Source organism: Capra hircus, chromosome 5 (genome assembly GCF_001704415.2).
Source record: "Capra hircus breed San Clemente chromosome 5, ASM170441v1, whole genome shotgun sequence".
Classification (NCBI taxonomy): domain Eukaryota; kingdom Metazoa; phylum Chordata; class Mammalia; order Artiodactyla; family Bovidae; genus Capra; species Capra hircus.
In genome coordinates, this window is record NC_030812.1 from 33742607 (window position 1) to 33770223 (window position 27617).

Here is a 27617-nt window from a genome sequence, read left to right on the forward strand (position 1 = left end):
GATGACATTGGCTAGCCTCTGCCACTGGCTACACTACTGCTTGTCCAACAGAAACAGGCATGTTTTGTGGTAAGAATGTGGGCAGGAATGGAGATTATACATGGACCCAGTGGCAAGGGCTCCCACTTACCAAGACTTATCTGTTTATGGCCACTGTCAAACACCCAACCTGCCAGTAACAGAGACCAAATGCTTGGCTTTCAATATGGTACCATCCCTGTAGGAAACGTACCAGATACTTGGTGGCATGTTGGACCCATCCCCTACATTGGACCTATTCCCTCCTGGAAGTAGTATCAATCTATCTTGACTGGAATTTAGACATATTCCAACTTAGACCTCCTACTTGAAGGGAATTATCCAGTATCACTGAGATCACTGAGGGTTTAAAGTGTGTGGTCTACTGACCAGGGTGTTGGTGTAGCCGTGGGCACATGATCATGGACTCCACTGATTTTTTCAGTTACTACACCACCTAGACAAACTGCTTGACAGAGCATTGGAGGGACCTGTTAAAGATTCAGCTGAGGTGCTAGCTTGCAAAGAATACCCTGTAAGGAGGGGCCCCACTCTCCAGGATTCAAGGTCCACTCTAAATTGATGTTCATTACATGGCACAGGATCTCCAATAGGAAGAATATGTGAGTTTGCTAGGTAAAGGTTGGAAGTGGGAGTACCCCTGTATACTGGTTCCCAGTGATCCATCTGGGGAATTTTTAACCTTCTTTCCCTAGAGGTTAGAGGCTTTGGCCTCCAGAGGGGAAATGCTTCCAGGAAGAGTCCTACTAAACCCTAACTGCTGTCTGGTCACTTCAGGCTCCTCATTCCAAGAAACCAGCAGGCAAGGAAATTGACCTTGATTTTCATTAGATAGCTGTTAGGCAACAGGGATAAGAAAGAAAATATTTGATATTTAAGTAATCCATCTGTGTCTTGGTTTTCACTTGCCGAATTCAGGTGGTACATGACAGGTGCAGCATACAACTAGAAATGGACCTAGTGATGAAGGTGTCAGGCCCCTTAGTGAAAGTGAACAGGGTCTGGATCACTGCATTAAGTAAGCTACCTAGACCAACAGAGTGAGGGCCATCTACAAAGAGTAGAAATGGATGATCTGCCTCAATTACGGCCCCAAGAGCAGCCTCCAGGGCTGTAGTTAATCCTACCAATTATTTTCTAGTAAGCTTCTCCCTGAGTACAGCTACCCAACAGAATATTTGAAGAGCTGTTCCTAGACCTTTTTACATATAAATGGGTGGTCAGTTGTGAACATCCTGGTGCAGAGATCTCCCCATTCAGGATTGAAGCAGCCATTCCACCAGCTGCGGGAACTGTTGGAGGCTGATAGTTTTCAACTGAATCCTTCTCCAGAACTTGCCCTTGACTCAAGAAAGTCACTTTACTTTTCTGGTTTTAGTTAATATGATCGGTCATTCAGTTCAGTTTAGTTCAGTTCAGTCGCTCAGTCGTGTCCAACTCTGTGACCCCATGAATAGCAGCACGCCAGGCCTCCCCGGCCATCACCAACTCCTGGAGTTCACTCAGACTCACGTCCATCGAGTCCGTGATGCCATCCAGCCATCTCATCCTCTGTTGTCCCCTTCTCCTGCCCCCAATCCCTCCCAGCATCAGAGTCTTTTTCAATGAGTCAACTCTTCACATGAGGTGGCCAAAGTACTAGAGTTTCAGCTTTAGCATCATTCCTTCCAAAGAAATCCCAGGGCTGATCTTTTTCAGAATGGACTGAAGTCCTAGCAGTCCAAGAGACTCTCAAGAGTCTTCTCTAACACCACAGTTCAAAAGCATCAATTCTTTGCCGCTCAGCTTTCTTCACAGTCCAACTCTCACATCCATACATGACCACAGGAAAAACCATAGCCTTGACTAGATGGACCTTTGTTGGCAAGGTAATGTCTCTGCTTTTCAATATGCTATCTAGGTTGGTCATAACTTTCCTTCCAAGGAGTAAGCGTCTTTTAATTTCATGGCTGCAATCACCATCTGCAGTGATTTTGGAGCCCAAAAACATAAAGTCTGACACTAGGTGGCATAAAGTCTTCAGATCTCCATGTAGGAATGGCTGAGGCCTTTGTTAGACTATCTGTGTGTGTCTGAGTGCGTGCAGGCTCAGTCGTGTCTGACTGTTTGTGCCCCCATGGAAAGTAGCCCACAAGGCTCCTCTGTCCATGGGATTCTCCAGTCAAGAATACTGGAGTGGGTTGCCATGGCCTCCTTCAGGGGATCTTCCCAACTCAGGGGTCGAACCAGCATCTCCTGCATCTCCTGCATTGGCAGGCAGATTCTTTACCACTGTGCCATCTCAGTTCAACTTCTTCTTCTGCCCAAACCTGCTTCCTTCACTTTCACCACAGATGTAACCCCCAAAACACCTCCTAATGAAATTTCTGCACCCCAATCTCCCATGTCAAAGTATATTTCCTCAGGAATTCAGTCTATGGTTGGTTCCTTTCCCTGTGAATCCTATAACTGTTAGGATCTTTTGAACTGTACGTTTTAAAATCAAAATTGCTTAAATAACAAAGGGGATTTACTGGCTCACATAACAGGGTAGGTATCAGGATTAATTTGACTTGGTGGCTAAATAACATCAAGGATCCAGTCTTCCTCCATTTCGTTGCTCTGCCTTCCAAAGAAGCAGCATGATTCTAAAGCTAGCTTTGCTCATGAGAACAGTAGATGCAGTAATCCCAGGGTTTACGGTCTCAGCTCTCTCCATCCAAATGGAAAGAGAGCAGGCTTTTACTAGCTTTCTTTGAAGAACAAGGAAAAAGTTTTCTGAGAGTCACCAGCTCTTCAAGTTTCACTGACACAAATTGGCCAAAGTCTGGGTTTTGTAAACTACTTACTGTACAGGATTGCCTCGAATGGCTTAAATAACCAGAGTTCATTGCTGGAATGAATTTAATCCTTGCTTCCACAACCACATGGATGGTACACAAGGGGGAGTGATGGAAGAGATGTTATGGAGACAAACTATTGGTTTGCTAGGGCTGCCATAACAAAGTACTACAGACTGAGTGGAACAAGTTTTCTTAAATAAGAGGAACCTCTTGCTATTTGCTCACAGTTCTGAAGACTAGGAGCCTGAGATGAAAGTGTTGGCAGGATGCTTGTTCTGAGGCCGCCCTCCTTGGCTTGCAGATGGTTACCTTCTGCCTTCACATGTTCTTCTCTCTGGGTGCACATATCTTGTTATATAGACACCAGTCACACTGGATTAGGGCCTACCCTAAAGATGTTACTTGAATGCAATCACCTCTTTATAGACTTTATCTCCAAACACTACATTCTAAGGTACTAGGGGTTAGGACTTAAACACAAGAGTTTTTTTTGTGGGGGGAGGGGGGCACAATTCAGTCCATAACACATACTCAACATCTAGCATCAATTACATATTGACATTATGTTCATCTGCTTGACTGTTGCACTAAATTGTAAGTTCTTTAAAGACAAGGACAATATCTTATTTTTATATCAATAGCACAGTTAATATATGATAATAACTGTTTGTTGAGCTTTGTAAAGAGTTCATTGTGTTTGGCATTTATGAGGTCACTGGTGACTTTTTCCAGGAGCAGTTTCAATGGAGTTGTGGTGGCATGAACTTAACTGCAACGGATTTAAGAGTGAAAGGTCAAATTTGACAACATAAAAATTAAAACTTATGATAAAGCCATTGTGAGCAAAGGCAAAAGATTATTATGAAAAAAAAAAAAAGTAGCACATACCTATATGGAATACCAAGAGTTAAAAGACCTAACATAAAAGAGACCTTATAAAAAGATCAGAAAAAGATGAAGACAATATAAAAACATGCAAAGTCTATGAACACCCCAAAATATACAAAAGAGAGTCCAACCCCACTGGTAGTTAGGGAAACACTAATTAAAGTAACAGTGAGATAGTATTTAATATATATTACAGTGACAAAAACTTAAGATTCATGCTTTAGTCTTGGCAAGAGATGGAGAAAGAGAAATTCTACCATTGAGTAGAGTGGGAAGTGCCATAATTCTAGAGGTAACCTGACAGTGTGTCACTCAAAACATCTTTGGTCGTAAGTAACAAAAAACCCAAGTCAAATCTGAAAGCTATTTATAGTCACGTGCCTTAAAATCTAGTTACAACTGAATCAAATCTACTTAAGTATTATCATTAGAATCTACTTTCTTTCTTCCTTCCTCTGAGTGGAAGTCATTTTCAGTAAAGGGCTCTCTTCAAAAAGAAAGCTTATATTCCTACAACAAATCCAGCAGAGAAGAAATATCCTCGATCTAATTCTTATTGACCTGAATTGAGTCATGTGCCCATCTCTGAACGACAGAACAGTTACAACTAGTGAGATATTATATCATCAAATACAGAAGCCAGTCAAGTCAATACCATTTGTAACCCCAAAGATTAAGAGAGAAGGGGAACTCATCTGATACCAGAAAAAGAGGAAGTGGATGCTGGGTGACAAAAACAAAATGGCACATTCTCTCTACCAGTATTATCTATTAAAATAAGAAATGCATATGTCTTTTGTCTCAATAATCTCACTTAAAGGACTCAATTCTACAGAAAAGCTGCATAATTTAAAAAGATACATGCAAGGGATACTTATTTCAGCATTGTTTATAATGACACAAAACTGGACAAATCTACATTATCTATCAATAAAAGAATGGCTTCAAAAACAGTACCTTAATACTATATAATATTGTTCAGTTCAGTTCAGTCCGACTCTTTGTGACCCCATGGACTGCAGCACGCCAGGCCTCCCTGTCTATCACCAACTCCCGGAGTTCACTCAAACTCATGTCCTTTGAGTCGGTGATGCCATCCAGCCATCTCATCCTCTGTTGTCCCCTTCTCCTCCTGCCCTCAAATCCCTCCCAGCATCAGAGGCTTTTCAAATGAGTCAGCTCTTCGCCTGAGGTGGCCAAAGTATTGGAGTTTCAGCTTCGGCATCAGTCATTCTAATGAACACCCAGGACTGATCTCCTTTAGGATGGACCAGCTGGATCTCCTTGCAGTCCAAGGGACTCTCAAGAGTCTTCTCCAACACCACAGTTCAAAAGCATCAATTCTTCGGCACTCAGCCTTCTTCACAGTCCATCTCTCACATCCATACATGACCACTGGACAAACCATAGCCTTGACTAGATGGACCTTTGATGGCAAAGTAATGTCTTTGCTTTTTAATATGCTGTCTAGGTTGGTCATAACTTTCCTTCCAAGGAGTCAGTGTCTTTTTATTTCATGGCTGCAGTCACCACCTGCAGTGATTTTGGCTGCAGTGATTTCATGGCTGCAGTCACCATCTGCAGTAATACAATATTGTGCAGCTACCTAAAAAACATGAGCTAGATAATAGTATCCATTGTAAACTGGAAGTTGCTGAAAAATATATATGGTTGTGATTATAAAAGTAAAAATCAAAACCTCTGTACATATGTGTTTCTATAACCATTGGAAAAAGCATGGAGGGAAACATCAATCTTCTTAACACTGGTTTTATCTAAGACTGGGATGGGATAACTATCTTTTTCTTTTTCTATTTCTGAATGTCTTTATATACTTCTGTATTGTTTGAATTGTTAAAAAGTACATCAAGGCTGTATATTTTCACCCTGCCTATTTAACTTATATGCAGAGTACATCATGAGAAACGCTGGACTAGAAGAAGCACAAGCTGGAATCAAGATTGCCGGGAGAAATATCAATAACCTCAGATATGCAGATGATACCACCCTTATGGCAGAAAGTGAAGAGGAACTAAAAAGCCTCTTGATGAAAGTGAAGGAGGAGAATGAAAAAGTTGGCTTAAAGCTCAACATTCAGAAAACGAAGATCATGGCCTCTGGTCCCATCACTTCATGGGAAATAAATGGGAAAACAGTGGAAACAGTGTCAGACTTTATTTTTTGGGCTCCAAAATCACTGCAGATGGTGATTGCAGCCATGAAATTAAAAGATGCTTACTCCTTGGAAGGAAAGTTATGACCAACTTAGATAGCATATTGAAAAGCAGAGACATTACTTTGCCAACAAAGGTCCGTTTAGTCAAAGCTATGGTTTTTCCAGTGGTCATGTATGGATGTGAGAGTTAGACTGTAAAGAAAGCTGAGTGCTGAAGAATTGATGCTTTTGAACTGTGGTGTTGGAGAACACTCTCGAGAGTCCCTTAGACTGCAAGGAGATCCAACCAGTCCATTCTGAAGGAGATCAGCCCTGGGAGTTCTTTGGAAGGAATGATGCTAAAGCTGAAACTCCAATACTTTGGCCACCTCATGTGAAGAGTTGACTCATTGGAAAAGACTCTGATGCTGGGAGGGATTGGGGGCAGGAGGAGAAGGGGACGACAGAGGATGAGATGGCTGGATGGCATCATTGACTTGATGGACGTGAGTTTGAGTGAACTCCGGGAGTTGGTGATAGACAGGGAGGCCTGGAGTGCTGCGATTCATGGGGTCGCAAAGAGTCGGACACAACCGAGTGACTGAACTGAACTGAGCTGAACCTTTAAAAAAGTGAATAGAAAGTGAAATGAGGAAGTGTCTTAAAAGGGAAACTATTTTTAGATTTCAAGAGAAGGCATAAATTAATCTACAGTAAAGAAGAGGTTGAAAATGCTGAAGCTAGAGTAAGCCATGGAGCAGGCCCTGAGGGGATCTGTAACAGTGCAGAGTCCCAGATGTACCAAGGCTGGTAGCTTCACTGTTCCACAAGGAAACACAAAAGCAAAACAAAACAAAAAACCACAAAAAAACTGAACAGAGTAGTTCATAAAAATTTAGTTTTTTGGTGGTGCAAATACATTTATTTTAGGAAATCGTGGTGGTAAGAGATGGGAGGGCTTTAAAAATGCATACTGTGATTTGTCAGGATTATAAAAAAATAAAGCTATGTCAGTTTCCAAGCTGTTAGAAATGGTAATGGTCTATAAATTCCAAAGTCTGGAAAAAATGATCTACAGCACCAGTAGAAACCTGAGCCCTAACTGAAAGAAGAGATGATTCTTTGTGACGGAGGAAACATGTGTGTGTGGTGGATACTGACAGTTATAGATTGACTTTGTAGGTATAGGGAAAGAGGTTGAGGAAGTTATTTACTATAAAGACTGTGATAAGGTCTGCTGGGTTCAGGATTGAGGGGCTCAGCAGGAGTGATTGTAGGGTGAGACATGAAGCGAGTGGTAAAAATGTAGAGGAGGTAACAAAGTGGGAATGGGAGACTAACCTAAGAGGAACTAGAGTCTCAAATTCGGAATTACACCTGACTGCATTATGTTCAGATTCCTCTTTCATGAAATTGTCCTTGGTGCTTGTTGCATTCTCTTCCTTATTTGACAACCCCTGCTCCCACCCAGCACTTTGTTTTTATTCCCTTTATTTTTCCTTAGTTTTTATATTGATCTGTACCCACCAAACTGTCTCTGGCACACTGTTAATTTATCTATAACCACCTCACAGCACCTTCCAGATAATAGAGACCCAAATGATTGTTGCTGAAATAAATTTAGTTCCACACAGAAGACAACTGGACAATAATCAGTATCATCTTCATTAAAATTCTTCAGTTGTGAAAACAAGCATAAACCACTAGCCTAAAAAAATTTCTGTAAACTAACATGCATTTTTTCATTTCTTATAAAGACAATTGTGTTTTGCCTATAAGAGTCTTAAACTGTACATCTTTTGAATTCATACACTTCTGCTATAAAAATGCCAGAGAGATCATTAAACTAAAAACTTCCACTGTAGTATCAACAGATATGGAAACTGAGGACCAGAAAAATTACACCAATTGTTCAAAACTGCAAAAGTCTTAAGTGACAGAGTCTATTTTAGAACCATGTTTCCCATGTAAACAAGTGTCTTTATGCCATGCTTAACCCTCTTGATTTGATTTTTATTTTGTACTCAGTTCAGAAGAATTAAACTGATAACAGCAGTTTTCTCTGATAAAGTTCTGTCAAAATCAATACACTGATTATCTTTCATTTCTAAAGATGCTAATATAGGTTTCTGTTGCTGTATGACAGATTTGACATGTTAAGTACTGGTCTAAGTGCAACACACCAATTGGATTTTCAGTTGAAGATTGTTTTGCCATGTGCATCATTTGTGCTTTTTTATGGCTATAATAAAACCTAAAATTCTGACAGTGATGATTGGTATATCAATCTTTACTCCTACATCTTATAGTTCATCTTTTATTTATTTAAAATCCAGTATCTCTTTATCATAAATAAAAAATACTGAAAAATAGAGAAAATAATAAATCATCATGCAAACATTATTAGGAGAATAGTGCATGCACAGAAATACACTTGTCCTTTTCCCAAGGGAGACAGCCTGTTACAAACCACCATCCTCTTTTCTACTTGCACATGAAAGTAAAAACCACTTGCACATTAGCGCTGAGTGTTTTTCTCTTAAACATGGTCCCATGATACCTAGGAGGTCAACTGTAAAAAAGTGACAATTTTATTATTTGCTAGTAAATAAATGCATCAAAAGATCTGTGTTTAGTTTTGCTGAACTGATATACTGTTATTCTTAATTTAAAAATTATAGCTTTTTCTTTGGAGAATGTTATTTTAGCTTTGACTATTTTTTATGAAAGAACATTTTTCACAGAACAAATATGTAAAGAGATTTTTACATAAATTTTTATAAAAGAATGGTGTACTAGGAGTCTCTATCTGGAGCTACAGATAACCGGATGAGGTCGTGTGTATGCGTGTGTATGTGTGTGTGTATGCACACAACAAAATTATACTCTCAGTCGGATGGCTCATAACAGTGCTAGTTGATCTGGTTGTATCACATTCTTTAAACAAAGTTTTCAGTGTTTGTCTTAGTCATCCTTTATCACATTCTTTATAATGTGTTGTTATAAACTCCTCTATATCATTGTTCCTTCAAATATCCCAAACACGGGAGAGCCCATCTGAATTCCCAAAGTTCATATCCAAAACTATACATTGTAAGACTCAAAGACAAGCCTGCCAGTCATACATTCCTCCCGCAACTATTTACCAAGTCCTTACTGAGCACAGGCACTGTGCCAGGAGCTGTTGTTAGGAAAGTGTTAAGACACTGTCCCAGTGCTCACTGTGTGAGACGGACAAACACATTGAGCTGACCAAACACATTGCACAAGAATGGGGTGCAGAGAAGTGAGGAGGAGGGGGCGCCGGCAACAGCCTAGTCTGGCGAGTGCAGCAGAAGGGTACCCAATGAGGGAGGGGTCTGGAAAAGCAGGAAGGAAAGTCATCCCAGGCATGGCTCTGCAAGGCTGCTATCCAGGAGTGCAGGCGTCAGACTCTTCAGGACCCCCCGGACTATAGTTCACCAGGCTTCTCTGTCCATGGGATTGTCCAGGCAAGAATACTGGAGTGGTTGCTATACCCTCCTCCGGGGGATCTTCCCCACTCAGAGATCCAATCAGTTGTCGTTCCTTGGTCTCCCGCATTGGCAGGTGGATTCTTTACCACTGCGCCACTTGGGAAGCCACCTGGGAAGCCCTCAGCGTGACTAGGGGAGTGCAAAGCCCATAGAAAGTAAGGAAGGAGGCAGACGACCCCAAAACGTGTGACAGCTAAGCCTGGAAGTGATTGAGACCTGAGCGAGCCAAGTTAGAAGCCCAGGGACAGAGCTCTGCGGGGCTGCGGGGGGGGGGGGGGCGGGGGAGGGGGGTTCAAAGACCCTCGGATAGAAGAGAGGGGAAGGACACCCAGAGCAGGAAGAGTAGTCAGAAGTGTGAAGATTTGTCCTGAAGATAAACTATGTGGTTAAAGGGTCGGTGACCTTAAAAAGCAGTGTGAAAGGTATATCCGAGATAAAATTAGAGATTTGCTGACCCTACGGAGAAAGAATCGATGAAGTGAAGTCGCTCAGTCGTGTCCGATTCTGGGACCCCATGGACTGTAGCCTACCAGGCTCCTCCGTCCATGGGATTATCCAGGTAAGAGTACTGGAGTCTCCCGCATTGTAGGCAGACGCTTTACTGTCTGAGCCAGCAGGGAAGACCAAAAAAATCAATAATGGTACACAAGTTCCATATCGCAGTCTCCGACGTATTCTTGAATGAATCATCACCTGTCTCTATCTAACCACCAAATTACCTTGGTGGTTAGGAAAGACATTACTTGCGGACAAAGGTCTGGCTAGTCAAAGCTATGGTTTTTCCAGTAGTCATGTATGGATGTGAGAGTTCGGCTATAAAGAAAGCTGAGCTCCAAAGAATTGATGTTTTTGAACTGCGGTGTTGGAGAAGACTCTTGAGAGTCCCATGGACTGCAAGGAGATCCAACCAGTCCATCCTAAAGGAAATCAGTCCCAAATATTCACTGGAAGGACTGATGCTGAAGCTGAAACTCCAATACTTTGGCAACCTGATGCGAAGAACTGACTCACTGGAAAAGACCCTCATGCTGGGAAAGACTGAAGGCAGGAAGAGAAGGGGAAGACAGAGGATGAGATGGTTGGATGGCATCACCAACAGGATGGACGTGAGTTTGAACAAGCTCCGGGAGCTGGTGATGGACAGGGAAGCCTGGTATGCTGCAGTCTATGGGGTCGCAAAGAGTCGGACAAATCTAAGCTACTGAACTGAACCACCACGTGGATCAGGATCACATTTAATTTTTTGTTGTGGGAATTTAGATACGGGGACATGCCTAGGCTTGATGAGTCACGTAGGATACCTCTTCAAAGCGTTTTAAAAATGCCCACTGGGAGGGAAGAAAGAGGTGAGCTAAGTAGGGGCCACTTCAGCCTCCCTGCAGGATGTAGTTCAGGCGGGTAACGCTGCAGGAAGAAAACTTAATCCACTGCCAAACAACAAAACAGTTTTCAATAGCAGATAGGATAGTAAAGGCCGCACAAAGCCCCTCATGTCCTGTTCCCCGAGAGCCTTCTTAACTGTCTTCTGCAGCTTGGGGTGTACAGCCGGCAACGCAGGGCTGACTCCAGCGCGCCGCGCAGGCGCAGAACCCGCGGCGTGGGAGGAGAGCCGGGCGTTAAGGACGTTTCCCAGAAGCCCGCGCCACGAGCTGGGGCCCTCCCTCCTGCTCGCAGGCCGCGTGACTTGACTCCGCCCGTCACGTTCTTCCGTCGCAAACGGTGGATTGCCAGCGCCCCCCTGAGGTCTGGTTGAGCGCTGCAGTCGTGCACGCAGGGCCAGTGCGAGCGGGTAGGGAAACAGCGAAGGGTCCGCCGCCGCCGCCGCCGCCGCCGCCGCCGCCGCCGGCGTCACCGTAGCGCGCCGACCTGTGGCGGCGCGGCTTAGCCGAGGGGAGAAGAGGGGGAGGGGGAAGGGGACGCGCGGAGCGGAGCGGAGCGGGAGGAGGCCAGACGGGGCGGGGGGAGGGGGAGCAGCGGTGGCGCAAGCCGCGCGGAGCAGCGCAGCCCGGGTCCGCTCCCTGCTCCACCGCCGCCACCTCCCGCGCCAGCCAGCAGAGCCGGCCTCAGCGGCCCCCGGAATACCTCAAAGCGGACGGAGTCCATGTTGGGGAAGTTGGCGGCGGCGTGACGGGAACCTGGGGACCTGCAGTGGGGCTGCCGCCGCCGCCGGAGCCTGTGCCTCGACCTCGGCCTGAGGTAAACACGGGCCGACCCCGGGGGTGGACGGGCGCAGGCAGCTGTCGCTGCGGGGTGGGGTGGACGGGCCGGCGGAGTGGGGGAGAGGGGGCCCGGGGCGATGGGAGGGCGGACAAAGTTTCGGAATCCCGCGCGGCCCAGGCGGCGTTCTGCGCTCGGAGGAAAGTTGGAGCCGCCTCTCGAGGCGGGGGAGGCTGAGGCGGGGAGGCCCCGCGTTCCTCTCGCCACCCCCGCGAGGGCGGCCCCGTGTCGGCCGCCACCGCCTCGCTGTCGGTACCCCGTCCCATTTCCTCCTTGTGGCCTACCCGCCGCCTCCGCCGGCGGCTCCCGTCCCCGCCCGGGGTCCTGGGGGAGTGGGTTGAGCCTAGGGTTCTCCGCGGCAGGGTCGCCACACGTCCAACCCCGTCCCTGCGGGGCACTGTGTCCTGCTGGGCTTCCTGGCGCTCCCCGACTCCGGCTCTCTCTCGACTTGGGAGACTTTGCTTTTGTCAGTAGCGTCCAAGCCCGTTTGTGAAACCAAACTTTACTGCGCGGTGACCTCTCGGAGTGCGCGACTAGGGAAGAGCCGGCGTTTCAGAGCATCCGCGTTACCCCATGCTCTGAATTCCAAACTCTTCTCCCACCTTCGATTTTTAAACCAGTTTCCCCGTCTGATGAGAGGGCCGGGAGGTCTCAGCTTGGCTCCATCAGTCGCTCCTCCTTAGCTACTAGGAATTTTGAACCATTAACATTTTTTAGAGATGTCTGGCCGCCTTGCTCTGTCCCCCCATTTTGAAAAATTGTTCTGAAAGTAAGCGCCTGATTTAAGAGTAGTTGAATAAAACATTCAGATACGAATATGGAATTTAAAAATATTCTCAAAGTATTTCTGTACCCTGTTATGTACACAGTGTCTACGAGTTGAGCGTTTTTCAGTCATTTTGGTTTACATTTTAATATTTTTGTCACTGCTAGTGAACTAAGATATTCAGGCAGAACTGACCAAAAAGTTTTTAATATAGTGCTTTGGCTAGTAGACGCCGTTCTTCAGTTTTCCCAATTTGGAAAATTCACTGAATATTGGAAAAAGCATGTTTAATAGATGCGTTTTTTCATTATAAAACAAAAGTTGATTCGTGCATATGACTACTTACCTCAGCAGGATGTTGAAGTACATTCTTAAATGTGGGTTTTGTGTTTTATTGGTATTAAAATTTTGATATGTAATCAAGTCTTTTTCCACGCTATTGCTTTCTCTTCCCTGTTTCTTTGGCAGTTGGCCTAATCATTTGACTTTTTTGCTGTTTGCTAAGAGCTGCAATAAAGTTTGTGGGACTTTTGTTTTTGTTGTTTTAACGAACTGGCAGAAGAAATGAAATTGTCTTTTTTATTTCTTTTGTTTTACTATTATGAAAGGTAATCTGAGTTTACTTTGTATTTTGTTTATGCATTATGAAGAATTTTTTAAAGATTAGCAATTCTTATTGTAACTGCATTTTTTTTCCGCTATAGTGTTTTCTTGTTCGGTGCTTGCAAGTATTTTAATAATCAGTACATTTTTCGTTGAGCTCGTGACCTTTATGCTTGAGAATTTGAGTACCTCTTAAGATTTTGGCAGGGTAGGATTTGGATCTCTGCTTACTCAAGTGTACTTATGCTATAAAGACATTTTCACTACGTTGAGGGGGAAGAAAACTGGAAGAAAATGGAAAATTGTTCCTAAATATGCTACTTGAAACTTAAGTCATGGAAAGTTTTTAAGGGGCATATTTTTGTATACTTTTAGGTGGTAGTAATGGGTTTCATTGCTTATATAGTTCTATTTGCTAACTAAACAAATGTTTGAAATTCCCTCTATTTCAGGCTTTTTTATACTTAAGCTCTTTTTTTTTTTTTTTTTTTGAGAGCTCTGTCTCCTATTTGGTCATCCTTCAACAAAGAAAGGGCTTCCCTCATAGCTCAGTTGGTAAATCATCTGCCTGCAGTGCAGGAGACCTGGGTTGGATTCCTGGGTGGGGAAGATCCCCTGGAGAAGGAAATGGCAACCCACTTCAGTATTCTTGCCTGGAGAATCCCATGGACAGAGGAGCCTGACAGGCTACAGTCCATGGGATCGCAAGAGCGGGGCACGACTTGGCAACTAAACCAACCACAGCGGGTTTCATGGGTTAACATCGAAACTGTTCAGGGGTCATTCAGCTTCCCTACAATCCTTTGGGCCCTAACCAGTACTTCAGGCAATTTTCTTGAAAGGTTATGCTGTTAATCAGAGATAGGATGAATCAGTGCTGTTACCAGTAGCATCTTTTAGTAATTAGAAAGTGTAGAATTATATTACTCATCTACTTTTAATACTTTTGTTTTTTAAGTTTCATCAGTGAGACATAGCTGTAAAACCTAACTAAGGAGAATGGCAGGTACAAAAATAATGAAGAGTCAGCCCTAGAATAATTTTCATTGTAAGTTCTTTTTAGTAAGCTCTGGCATCATTTACGGTTGTCTTTTAGTGATATGAATTGAATCTTGACTTACCTTCCCCAGTGAAATAATCTTAATTATATCCCCTGTCTCAAAGAATAAGTTAATAGCTTTACATTGAATCTTGCATCTGACGGTGATAAACTTTTAGTAGCACTGAGTAGAGCCTGGAGTTAAAATACCCTGTATCATTTTATTTCTGTTCCCAATGCTTGTCTTTTCATTGTTATGGCCCTCACTTTTCTTTTTTTTTTAAGTTGTGGCTTTGTAATTCCTGGTGCACATAAAAGTTCAATATAAAATGTAAAAACAACACTGTCATCTCTCACAGAATAACATTCTGAGATGTTTCACTATGACCTTTGTTCCCTAGAGTCTTTAACACTCAGCAGCCAGAGTGATCCTGATAAAATACATCAGATCCTGTCACTTCTCTTCTCAAATGGCTTCCCTTCTCAGTCATAGTTAAATATATAGCTCTTACTATGGTCTGCCAGGATCTGAGACTTTTTGAGTGTCTTCCTCTCTGACTTCAGTTTCTCTAGCTACACTTCTCTACTTTACTACTGAGATTTTCTTTGACTACTCTTAAAGCGTCAGGCCATCCTCCTACATTTCTTAGCCCTTTTTAAGCCAGGTTTTTCTCCATAGCACTTAACATTTTCCAAGATGCTGTATAATTTACTAACTTAAGTTTATTGTACTTTTCTCTTTAAAGCAAGTTCTATAAGAATGAGATTTGTCAGTTTGGGTCACTGTTTTGTCCCTGAACACTGAACAGTGTCTGATATATAGTAGGTACTTAACAAATATTAACATGCTTTCTTGCCTGGAGAATCCCAGGAACATGGGAGCCTGGTGGGCTGCCGTCTGTGGGGTCGCACAGAGTCGGACACGACTGAAGCGACTTAGCAGCAGCAGCAGCTAAACACATGAAAACATTAAAAATAGTAATTGTGGCTTGAAATTTGAGGCTATGCAAGTTTCATTTTTTTGTATAAACTGCTAGGTTACTTGTATCTATGCATTAAGATCTATTCAGTTTAAAGGACAGGATGACAGAACGTGATCTTGAAGGTGGTTTGTCAGAATATAGAGAAAACTAAGAATGCTTGGCTAAGAGTGGAGTGGTATAACCTTCTTATTCTTCGAAATGTTGTCATTTAGAAGTCAGGTTAGTCTTGTTTTTTGGGAGTCCCAGAAGGCAGAACTAGGATTGTGGTGATGTGTATTGAAAGGAAGGAGAGACGGCAAGAATGGATATGGAGACATTAGTAAAGACTTTTGCAGTAGCAGTCCAGAGTAGATGAGGATAGCTTGAATTAGGATGAGAAATGTGGAGGTGGACAAACGTGTGATCATCAGGCCATGCTCACTGGATTGAAGGTGAAGGAGAGAGAAATTTGAAAGATGACTCTTGAGTTAAATGGATGAGTTGATGGTGGTACCAAAAAAAAAGACCAGGGTTCTTCTGACTCTGACTAGTGACTTTGAGCTTTGGAGCTTTCACAGGGATATTTCTGTAGGCAATTAGATACTTGATTCTAAAGTTCCAAGGAGAGGTATGGGCTGGTGGGCTGCCGTTTATGGGGTTGCGCAGAGTCGGACACCACTGATGCGACTTAGCAGCAGCAGCATATAGGTAGTTGAAACTATAGATGAAATTGTTTAGGGAAAGGTCTATAACTTGGAAAAGAGAGCTGCTAAAATGGAATCACAGTAGCCTCTAACGTTTAAAAAAAAAGTTGTTACAGGAATGTGAGCTCCCAAAGAATCTGTGAAGGACAGAGAAATAGGAGTTGAGGGTATTACAGAAACCAAAGGAAGAGAGTATTTCAAGGGGAGAGTAGTCAGTAGGGTTAAGTGATGATCAGAGTTGAGTAAAGTGAGAACTAACAGACTTTTCTTTGGGAAATTCTTTGGCAGTCCAGTGGTTAGGACTCCTGACTGTCACTGCCCAGGGCCCAGGTTCAATCCCTGATTAGGAGACTAAAATCCCACAAGCTGCATGGCAAGGCCAAAAAAAAGAGAAAAAAGATTTTTCTTTGCATTTAACAACATGGAGCTCATTAGCCTTTTGAACAAGCAGGATAGTAAGCTTATTTTCAAACTGATGCTCCTGAAATTGCTTAACTAGATCTAGAAATACTGAGATCAAAGATTAAGAAATCATCCAGTCACATTATAGAAGAGACTTCTGTTCAGTTGCTCAGTTGAGTCTGACTTTGTGATCCCATGGACTGCAGCATGCCAGGCTTCCCTGTCCATCACCAACTCCTGGAGCTTGCTCAAACTCATGTCCGCTGAGTCGGTGATGCCATCCAACCATCTCATCCTCTGCTATCCCCTTTTCCTCTTACCTTCAATCTTTCCCAGCATCAGGGTATTTTCAGATGAGTCAGCTCTTCACATCAGGTGGCCAAAGGATTGGAGTTTCAGCTTCAACATCAATCCTTCCAATGAACACCCAGGACTGATCTCCTTTAGGATGGACTGGTTGGATCTTCTTGCAGTCTAAGGGACTCTTAAGAGTTTTCTCCAACATCACAGTTCAAAAGCATCAGTTCTTTGGTACTCAGCTTTCTTTATGGTCTCACATCCATACATGACTTCTGGAAAAACCATAGCTTTGACTAGACGGACCTTTGTTGACAAAGTAACGTTTCTGTTTTTTCATATATTGTCTAGGTTGGTGATAACTTTTCTTCCGAGGAGCAAGCGTCTTTTAATTTCATGGCTGCAGTCCCCATTTGCAGTGATTTTGGAGCACCCCCCAATATACAGTCTGTTACTTTTCCATTGTTTCCCCATCTATTTGCCATGAAGTTATGGGACCAGATGCCATGATCTTAGTTTTCTGAATGTTGAGCTTTAAGCCAACTTTTTCACTCTTCTCTTTCACTTTTATCAAGAGGCTATCTAGTTCTTTTTCACTTTCTGCCATAAGGGTGGTGTCATCTGCATATCTGAGGTTATTGGTATTTCTCCCTGCAATCCTGATTCCAGCCTGTGCTTCATCCAGCCCAGCGTTTCTCATGATGTACTCTGCATATAAGTTAAATAAGCAGGGTGACAGTATACAGCCTAGATGTACTCCTTTCCCGATTTGGAACCAGTCTGTTGTTCTATGTCCATTTCTAACTGTTGCTTCCTGACCTGCATACAGATTTCTCAGGAGGCAGGTCAGGTGGTCTGGTATTCCCATCTCTTCAAGAATTTTCCGCAGTTTGTTGCGATCCATACAGTCAAAGGCTTTGGCATAGTCAATAAAGAAGAAGAGATGTTTTTCTGGAACTCTCTTGCTTTTTTGATGATCCAGCGGATGTTGGCAATTTGATCTCTGGTTCCTCTGCCTTTTCTAAATACAACTTGAACATCTGGAAGTTCATGGGTTCAGGTACTGTTGAAGCCTGGCTTGGAGAATTTTGAGCATTACCTTGCTAGAGTGTGAGATGAGTGAAATTGTGCGGTAGTTTGAGCATTCTTTGGCATTGCCTTTCTTTGGGATTGGAGTGAAAACTGTCCTTTTTCAGTCCTGTGGCCACTGCTGAGTTTTCCAAATTTGCTGGCATATTGAGTGCAGCACTTTCACCACATCATCTTTTAGGATTTGAAATAGCTCAACTGAGATTCCATCGCCTCCACTAGCTTTGTTCCTAGGCTCACTTGACTTTGCACTCCAGGATGTCTGGTTCTAGGTGAGTGATCACACCATTGTGGTTATCTGGGTCATGAAGATCTTTTTTTGTATAGTTCTATGTATTCTTGCCACCTCTTCTAATATCTTCTGGTTCTGTTAGCTCCATATCATTTCTGTCCTCCATTGTGCCCATCTTTGCGTGAAATATTCCCTTGGTATCTCTAATTTTCTTGAAGAGATCTCTGGTCATTCCCATTCGATTGTTTTCCTCTCTTTCTTTGCATTGATCACTGAGGAAGGCTTTCTTATCTCTCCTTGCTATTCTTTGAACTCTGCATTCAAATAGGTATATGTTTTCTTTTCTCCTTTGCCTTTAGCTTCTGTTCTTTTCACAGCTATTTGTAAGGCTTCCTCAGACAACCATTTTGCCTTTTTGCATTTTTCTTCTTGGGGTAGTCTTGGTCACTGCTTCCTGTACAATGTCATGAACCTCCACCCATCATAGTTCTTCTGTTTATCAGATCTAATCCCTTGAATCTATTTGTCACTTCCTTTGTATACTTGTAATGGAATTGATTTAGGTCATACCTGAATGGTCTAGTGGTTTTCCCTACTTTCTTCAATATAAGTCTGAATTTGCCAGTAAGGAGTTCATGATCTGAGCCACAGTCAGCTCCAGGTCTTGTTTTTGCTGACTGCATAGAGCTTCTCCATCTTTGGCTGCAAAGAATATAATCAATTTGATTTCTGTATTAACCATCTGGTGATGTCCATGTGTAGAGTCGTCTCTTGTATTGTTGGAAGAGGCTCTTTGCTATGACCAGTGGGTTCTCTTCGCCAAACTCTGCTAGTCTTTGCCCTGCTTCATTCTGTACTCCAAGGCCAAATTTTCCTGTTACTCCCAAGTATTTCTTGACTTCCTACTTTTGCATTCCAGTCCCCTATAATGAAAGGAACATCCTTTTTGGGTGTTAGTTCTAGAAGGTCTTGTGGGTCTTCATAGAACTGTTCAATTTCAGCTTCTTCAGCATTATTGGTAGGAGCATAGACTTGGATTACTGTGGTAATGAATGGTTGGCCTTGGAAATGAACAGAGATCCTTCTGTCGTTTTTGAGATTGCATCCAAGGACTGCATTTCGGACTCTCTTGTTGACTATGATGCCTACTTCGTTTATTTTAAGGGATTCTTGCCCACAGTTATTGTTTATCATATTTACTGTGTGCCAACTACTGTGTTCTAGACATTTTGCATTAATTTTCATTTGATGTTTTCAGAAGCCTTGCAGTGCTGGGTGCATTAATCTGTTTTACAGAAAGGAGTCTGAGGCTCTGGAGAAGTCAAATGACTTGTTAAGTGTGAGAGCAGTTGCTAAGAATCTATGCCCACGTCTGTCTGAGTCTTTGGCCTTTAGTTAGTTATCACATCTGTTGACTTCCCAAACTCTGCCTCAGTGTTGTCTAGTAGTAGATGTTTCTGTGATGATTAAAGTGCTCTGTATCTCTGCTCCCCTATGTAGTAGCTGATAGTAACTGAAGTAGCAGTGACTGGGGAACATTTGAAATGTGGTCAGTGCAATGGGAAACAGAACAGTGGTACTATATTGGACAGTGCAGATATAGATCAAAAGAATCCTGTAAATAATAGAGTCGTTTCCTGTATAATAAGAGATGGAAACAATTTTCTTTAAGAGGAGTACTGTTTCGCTTATATTCTAGCTTTAGATGCTGTAAGGGAATATTTTGGGTAATCTTTTTTTTTTTTTTTTTAAGTCTCAAACTTTAACAAAAGTTCCAAGTTAGTGCAAAAAACTGAGTAAGTTGTAGATTGCAGTCTCATTGCCCCAGTCAAGGACAGGGACATTCTATTACAGGAACAATATTAAGCTTAGGAAATTAATATTGGTATATTACTACCATGTACTCAAACATCATCCAGGTTTTGCCAGTTTTCATAGTGATTTCCTCTGTAACAAAGTGATCCGGTTCAGAATTCTCTGTTGCATTTACTTAATTATAATGTCTTTTTACATTGCTTCAGCCTGGAACAATTTCTCAGTCTTTCATTGATTTTCATGGCCCTGACACTTAAAAAGATTACAGGTTAGTTTTGTTGTAAAATGTCCAGTGATTTGGATTTGCCTGGTGTCTCCTTCAGACTGTGCATTTTTGATAGGAGTACCATGATGATACTGTGTTCATGTTACATCCTGTCAAATGGCATAGTTATATTTACTGTAGCCTACCAAGCTTCTCCATCCATGCGATTTTCCAGGCAAGAATACTGGAGTGGGTTGCCATTTCCTTCTCCAGAAGATCTTCCCGACCCAGGGATTGAACCCAGGTCTCCTGCCTTGTAGACAGACGCTTAACCGTCTGAGCCACCAAGGAAGTCCTAAGTAAGGTGAAGTCTCCAAGCCTCTTTACTGAAGAGTTTCCCTCCCTTTTAGTAATTAATAAGTACTTTGTGGGAAAGTATTTTGAGACTATGTTACACTCGATCCTTATCAAACTTGCTGTTTGTTGATTCTCAAATTGCCCCAGCTTTGGCTAGTGATGAAAGCCACTTCAAGCTAGTTTCTGTGTTCTTCTGACTTGCTTTGAGCACTCCTTACCTTTTGAAAAGAAAATGTTCCAGGCTCAGCTTAAACTTTCCTTGCCACAGCCCTGGAATCAACCATTTCTCCAAGGTGTGGCTTCTTTTAGTGGAGAAAGGTATTCAGAAACCAAGGTTTTGTTGCTATATTTATATCTCCATCTATATATTGAGTTGGTGCCAGTTTTTCCAATAAACAGTGTTTTTTTTCCCCCCAGTTTTCTCCTCCGAGTTTATAACTCCCTTCTCTTAAAAGGAATTACTTACCTCCCATCACCCTTAGTTATTTACTTATAGGATCAATCCCAGCTATGTAGCCAGTTTCCTGCTGCCATTGCTGCTCCCTCCCCTGTCTTGCATAACATTTTCACTCTGCTAGGGCTCTGACACCTTGTACCAGGATGCATTCCTCATTCCAGGCTTCTCTCATACCTCATGCAGAGCATCTTGCCATTCTGCTTGAGTTCTAATACCTCATTCTGGGCTATCTTACCATCGCTGGTATGGACACTTTGCCCACAGACTTAGCTTCTAACACATCCAGGTGGAATTGTAACATACCGACATGTACTTTTAAAGATTATACTTACTTGTTTCTACAAAAGATAATTGTACCAACAATTTTAGTGAAAATTAGAGAAATTTGTTCTCAAGTTTTAATATAAACCCTCTTGAGATTCTCACATCTCTTAGTGATAAGACTAATCTTTCTCCTTATTTCTTTCTGTACCCTAGAGTTCTCAGATGTATTTTAAAAAATTATTAATTTCTGGCTGTGCTGGGGCTTTGTTGCTGTGTAGGGTTTTTAGTTGCAGCGAGTTAGGGTTACTCTTTAGTTGCGTTGTGTGGGCTTTCCGTTGTGGTGGCTTCTCTTGTGGAGCACAGGCTCTAGGCGCTTAGGCTTGAGTGCTTGAGGTTCATGGGCTTTGTAGTTGTAGTGCACAGGCTTATTTTCTCCGTGGCACCTGGAATCTTCCCAGATCAGCAATCCAACCTGTGTCTGCTGCATTGACAGATTCTTCTTTTTTTTTTTTTAAACCACTGTGCCACCAGGGAAACCCCTCAGATGTACTTTTAAGGGAGTTTTTTTTTTTTTTTTTTTTTTTTTTAACTGTTATCTTAACAGTAAGGTTAAAAATCAGTTTTCTGTTTCTATAGGTTTTAGAGTCAATCATACCTGGCTCTGAATACCGATCGTCACATATGCTGATTGTCACCTCTCGTAGGTGACTGTCAGTAGTGGCGCTAGTTGTAAAGAATCTGCCTGCCAGTATAGGAGACACAAGAGACACCAGTTGGATCCCTGGGTCAGAAAGAGTCCCTGGAGTAGGAAATGGCACCGCACTCCAGTATCTTGCCTGGAAGATTCCGTGGGCAGAGGAATCTGGCAGACTACAGTTCATGGGGCCACAGAGAGTTGGACACACACAGTGAGCACACACAGTGTCCTCACCTATTTTCAGTAATGTTTACCTGAGTCTGGTGGTAATAGCACCTAACTCCATCTCTGTCTTTCATAACTTTAAGTTAGCTCTGTTTAGTGAATGATTTTAAAGCCTTTTAAGCAGTGTGGTAATATTGAATCTTGGTGGTGTTTTAATTTTTTTTAATGTACTGTGGCTTGGTGTTTAAATGTGCAGAAGTGTGCCAGAGTATTTAGTTCATTTCCTGATATAAAGTAATCATTCTCTCTACCTCTAATTCTGTGCTCCAGGTTTGTTGATATCTATGTGTCTGTTAGGTCTGGGGTGAAACATAGCCTTTGCTTTAAATAATTATATATTTTTTAAAGGACTTGAGAGGAGAAAAAATAATCTCATATATTCCTAAATATTTGCTATTTTCTTGTTGTTGTTCTTTCTTAATGAAATTTCAATTTTGTTTCTTGTGTCATATCTCTTCAGCCTGAAGCATTTCTTTTAAGTAGCCCTTTTGGTGATAAATTCTCTTTGTTTTGCTTAACTGAAATGTCTTTTCCATTTTTGCTTCTTTGATCTTTCTCTTGAGTTAATCCTATTTGATGCACCCTGAACTTTGTGAATTTTTAAATTTGTGCCTTTCACCAAGTTAAAGAGGTTTTTTGAACATTATTTCTTCAAATATATTTTTCTATACCAATCTTTTTCCTTTTTCTGGGCATGAATCGAACTTTTTATATTGTCCATAGGAGCCTGAGACTCTTCATTTTCTTGCAGTCTTATTTCTCTGATCTTCATATCAGATCATTTCTGTTACTGTATCTTCACATTTACTGACTCATTCCTTTACATTTCCATCCTGTTTTTAAGATCTTATTTCAGACATTGTGTTTTTTCAGTTCTAAAATTTCCATTTGTTTCTTTCTTTGTTTAAAAAACATAGTTATTGTTTATCTGCTGAGAACCTCTGTCTTCCTGTTCATTTCACCAGTGTTATTTTTTTCTCTGTGGAACATAACATGTATGTATTTAATTTAAGATCATGCCTGACAAATGAGCTGACTAAATATTACCTAAGGATGTTTTTCAGTTCAGTTGCTCAGTCTTGTCCAACTCTTTGCAACCCCATGGACTGCAGCACACCAGGTTTCCATGTCCATCACCAACTCCCTGAGTTGCTCAAACCCATGTCCAGTGAGCCAATGATACGGTCCAACCATCTCATCCTCTATGGTCCCCTTTTCCTCCTGCCTTCAATCTTTCCAAGGATCAGGGTATTTCCAGTGAGTTGGTTCTTTGCGTCTGGTAGCCTAACTATTGGAGCGTTAGTTTCACCGTTAGTCCTTCCAATTAATATTCAGGACTGATTTCCTTTAGGATTGGCTGGTTTGATCTCCTTGCAATCCAAGGGACTCTCAAGAGTCTTCTCCAACACCGCAGTTCAAAAGCATCAGTTCTTCGGTGCTCAGCTTTCTTTATGGTCCAAATCTCACATCCATACATGACTACTGGAAAAATCATAGTTTGGACTAGACGGATCCTTGTCAGTAAAGTTAATGACTCTGCTTTTTAATACACTGTCTAGGTTGGTCATAGCTTTTCTTTGAAGGAGCAAGCGTCCTTTAATTCTATGGCTGCAGTCACCATCTGAAGTGATTTTGGAGCCAAAGAAAATAAAGTCTTTCACTGTTTCCATTGTTTCCCCATCTATTTACCATGAAGTGGTAGGACCTGATGTTGTGATCTTAGTCTTTTGAATATTGAATTTTAAGTCAGCTTTTTCACTCTCCTCTTTCACTTTCATCAAGAGACTCTTTAGTTCTCCATTTTCTGCCATAAGGGTGGTATTATCTGCATATCTGAGATTATTGATATTTCTCCCTGCAGTCTTGATTCCAGCTTGTAATTAATCCCACCTGGCATTTCTCATGATGTACTCTTTAAATAAGGTGACAAGATTCAGCCTTGACGTACTCCTTTTCTAATTTGGAACCAGTCCGTTGTTCCATGTCTGGTTCTAACTGTTGCTTCTTGATCTGCATTGAGATTTCTCAGGAGTCAGGTAACATGGTCTGGTATTCCTGTCCTTTTCAGAATTTTCCACAGTTTATTGTGATCCACAAAGTCAGTGGCTCTGGCATAGTCAATAAAGCAGAAGTACATGTTTTTCTGGAATTCTCTTTCTTTTTGTATGATCCAGTGGATGTTGGCAATTTGATCTCTGGTTCCTCTGCCTTTTCTAAAATCACCTTGAACATCTGGAAGTTCTTGGTTCATGTACTGTTGAAACCTAGCTTGGAGAATTTTGAGCATTACCTTGCTAGCATGTGAGTTGAGTGCAGTTGTGTAGTAGTTTGAGCATTCTTTGGCATTGCCTTTCTTAGGGATTGGAATGAAAACTGACCTTTCCAGTCCTGTGGACACTGCTGAATTTTCCAAATTTGTTGGCATATTGAATGTGGCACTTTCACAGCATCATCTTCTAGGATTTGAAATAGCTCAACTGGAATTCCATCACCTCCACTAGCTTTGTTTGTAGGGATGCTTCCTAAGGCCCACTTGTCTTCACATTCCAGGATGTCTGGCTCTAGGTGAGTGGTCACACCATCGTCGTTATCTGGGTCATGAAGATCAGTTTTGTGTAGTTCTTCTGTGTATTCTTGCCACCTCTTAATAGCTTATGCTTCTATTAGGTCCATACTATTTCTGTCCTTTATCGAGCCCATCTTTGCAGAAATGTTCCCTTGGTATCTCTGAATTTCTTGAAGAGTTCCCTAGTCTTTCCCATTCTGTTGCTTTCCTCAATTTCTTTGCATTGATCACTTAAGGCTTTCTCATCTCTTTTGGCTATTCTTTGGAATTCTGCATTCAGATGGGTATATCTTTCCTTTTCTCATTTGCCTTTCACTTCTCTTCTTTTCTCAGCTATTTTTAAGGCCTTAGACAACCATTTTGCCTTTTTGTGTTTCTTCTTCTTGGGGATGGTTTTGATCACCACCTTCTGTACACTGTTATGAACTTCCATCCATAGTTCTTCAGGCACTCTTTATCTGTCAGATCTAATCCCTTGAATCTATGATTTAGGTCATACCTGAAGGGTCTAGGAGTTTTCCCTACTTTCTTCAATTTAAGTCTGAATTTTGCAATAAGGAGTTCATGGTCTGAACCACTGTCAGCTCCTGGTCTTGTTTTTGCTGACTGTATTGAGCCTCTCCATCTTCAGCTACAAAGAATATAATCAGTTTAATTTCTGTATTAACCATCTGGTGTTGTCTATGTGTAGAGTCGTCTCTTGCGTTGTTGGAAGAGGCTGTTTGCTTTGACCAGTGCATTGTCTGGCAAAACTCTGTTAGCCTTTTCCCTGCTTCATTTTGTACTCCCAGGCCAAACTTGCCTATTACTCCAGGTATCTCTTGACTTCCTACTTTTGTATTCCAGTCCCCTATGATGAAAAGGACATCTTTTTTTGGCTGTTAGTTCTAGAAGGACTTACAGGTCTTTATAGAACTGTTGAACTTCAGCTTTTTTGGCATTAGTGGTTGGGGCGTAGACTTGGATTACTGTGATATTGAATGATTTGTCTTGGAAACGAACAGAGATCACTCTGTCATTTTTGAGATTGTATCCAAGTACTGCATTTCGGACTCTTTTGTTGACCACGATGGCTACTCCATTCCTTCTAAGAGATTCCTGCCCACAGTAGTAGATATAATGGTCATCTGAATTAAATTCACCCATTGCAGTCCATTTTAGTTCCCTGATTCCTAGAATGTCGACATTCACTCTTGCCATCTCCTGTTTGACCACTTCCAATTTACTTTGATTCATGGACCTAACATTCCAGGTTCCTATGCAATATTGCTCTTTACAGCATCTGACCTTGCTTCTATCACCAGTCCCATCCACAACTGGGTGGTGTTTTTGTTTTGGCTCCATCCCTTCATTCTTCCAGGAGTTATTCCTCCACTGATCTCCAGTAGCATATTGGGCACTTACTGTCCTGGGGAGTTCCCCTTTCAATATCCTATCATTTTGCCTTTTCATACTGTTCATGGGGTTCTCAAGGCAAGAATACTGAAGTGGTTTGCCATTGCCTTCTCCAGTGGACCACATTCTGTCGAACAAAGCTAGTGGAGGTGATGGAATTCCAGTTGAGCTATTTTAAATCCTGAAACATGATGCTGTGAAAGTGCTGCACTCAATATGCCAGCAAATTTGGAAAACTCAACAGTTGCCACAGGATGGGAAAAGGTCTGTTTTCATTCCAATCCTAAAGAAAGGCAATGCCAAAGAATGCTCAAACTACCGCACAGTTGCACTCATCTCAACGTTAGTAAAGTAATGCTCAAAATTCTCCAAACCAGGCTTCAGCAATACGTGAGCCATGAACTTCCAGATGTTCAAGCTCGTTTTAGAAAAGGCAGAGGAACCAGAGATCAAATTGCCAACATCCACTGGATCATCAAAAAAGCAAGAGAGTTCCAGAACAACATCTATTTCTGCTTTATTGACTATGCCAAAGCCTTTGACTGTGTGGATCATAATAAACTGTGAAAAATTCTGAGAGAGATGGGAATACCAGACTACCTGACCTGCCTCTTGAGAAACCTATATGCAGGTCAGGAAGCAAGAGTTAGAACTGGACATGGAACAACAGACTGTTTCCAAATAGGAAAAGGAGCACGTCAAGGCTGTATATCGTCACCCTGCTTAATTGACTTGTATGCAGAGTGTATCATGAGAAATGCTGGGCTGGAAGAAGTGCAAGCTGGAATCAAGATAGCTGGAAGAAATACCAATCACCTCAGATATGCAGATGACACCACCCTTAAGGCAGAAAGTGAGGAGGAACTGAAAAGCCTTTTGATGAAAGTGAAAGAGGAGAGTGAAAAAGTTGGCTTAAAGCTCAGCATTCAGAAAATGAAGATCATGGCATCTGGTCCCATCACTTCATGGGAAATAGATGGGGAAACAGTGGAAACAGTGTCAGACTTTAATTTTTTGGCCTCCAAAATCACTGCAGATGTGACTGCAGCCATGAAATTCAAAGACGCTTACTCCTTGGAAGGAAAGTTATGACCAACCTAGGCAGCATGTTAAAAAGCAGAGACATTACTTTGTCAACAAAGGTCCGTCTAGTCAAGGCTGTGGTTTTTCCAGTAGTCATGTATGGATGTGAGAGTTGGACTGTGAAGAAAGCTGAGCGCCAAAGAATTGATGCCTTTAAACTGTGGTGCTGGAGAAGACTCTTGAGAGTCCCTTGGACTGCAAGGAGATCCAACCAGTCCATTCTAAAGGAGATCAGTCCTGCGTGTTCATTGGAAGGACTGATGCTGAAACTGAAACTCAAATACTTTCGCCACCTCATGCGAAGAGTTGGCTCATTGGAAAAGACTCTGATGCTGGGAGGGATTGAGGGCAGGAGGAGAAGGGGGCGACAGAGGATGAGATGGCTGAATGGCATCACCGACTCAATGGACATGGGTTTGGGTGAACTCCTGGAGTTGGTGATGGACAGGGAGTCCTGGTGTGCTGCGGTTCATGGGGTCTCAGAGTCGGACACAACTGAGTGGCTGAACTGAACTGAACTGGTCCATTTTAGCTCATTCCTAAAATGTCGATGTTCACTCTTGCCATCTCTTGTTTGACTACTTCCAGTTTACCTTGGTTCATGGACTTCACATGTCAGGTTCCTGTCCAGTATTGTTCTTTACAGCATCCGACTTTACTTCCATCAGCAGTCACATTCACAATGGTGCATTGTTTTTGCATGGCTCAGCCTCTTTGTTCTTTCTGGAGCTATTTCTCCTCTCTTTTCCAGAGGCATATTGGGCAGCTACTGACTTGGGGAGTTCATCTTTCAGTGTCCTATCTTTTTGCCTTTTCTTACTGT

General features: G+C 42.2%; 1 protein-coding gene across 2 annotated transcripts in view; it reads left to right on the top strand.

Annotated features, from left to right (window-relative positions):
• Positions 11373-27617, top strand: part of SCAF11 (SR-related CTD associated factor 11) — a 93482-nt gene continuing 77237 nt past the window's right edge. The window contains exon 1 of one of the 2 annotated variants that reach the window (XM_018047897.1): positions 11373-11615. The gene's annotated coding sequence lies outside the window, so the exon portion shown is untranslated. The remainder of the gene's footprint in view (positions 11616-27617) is intronic. The other variant, XM_018047896.1, reaches the window with a different exon arrangement.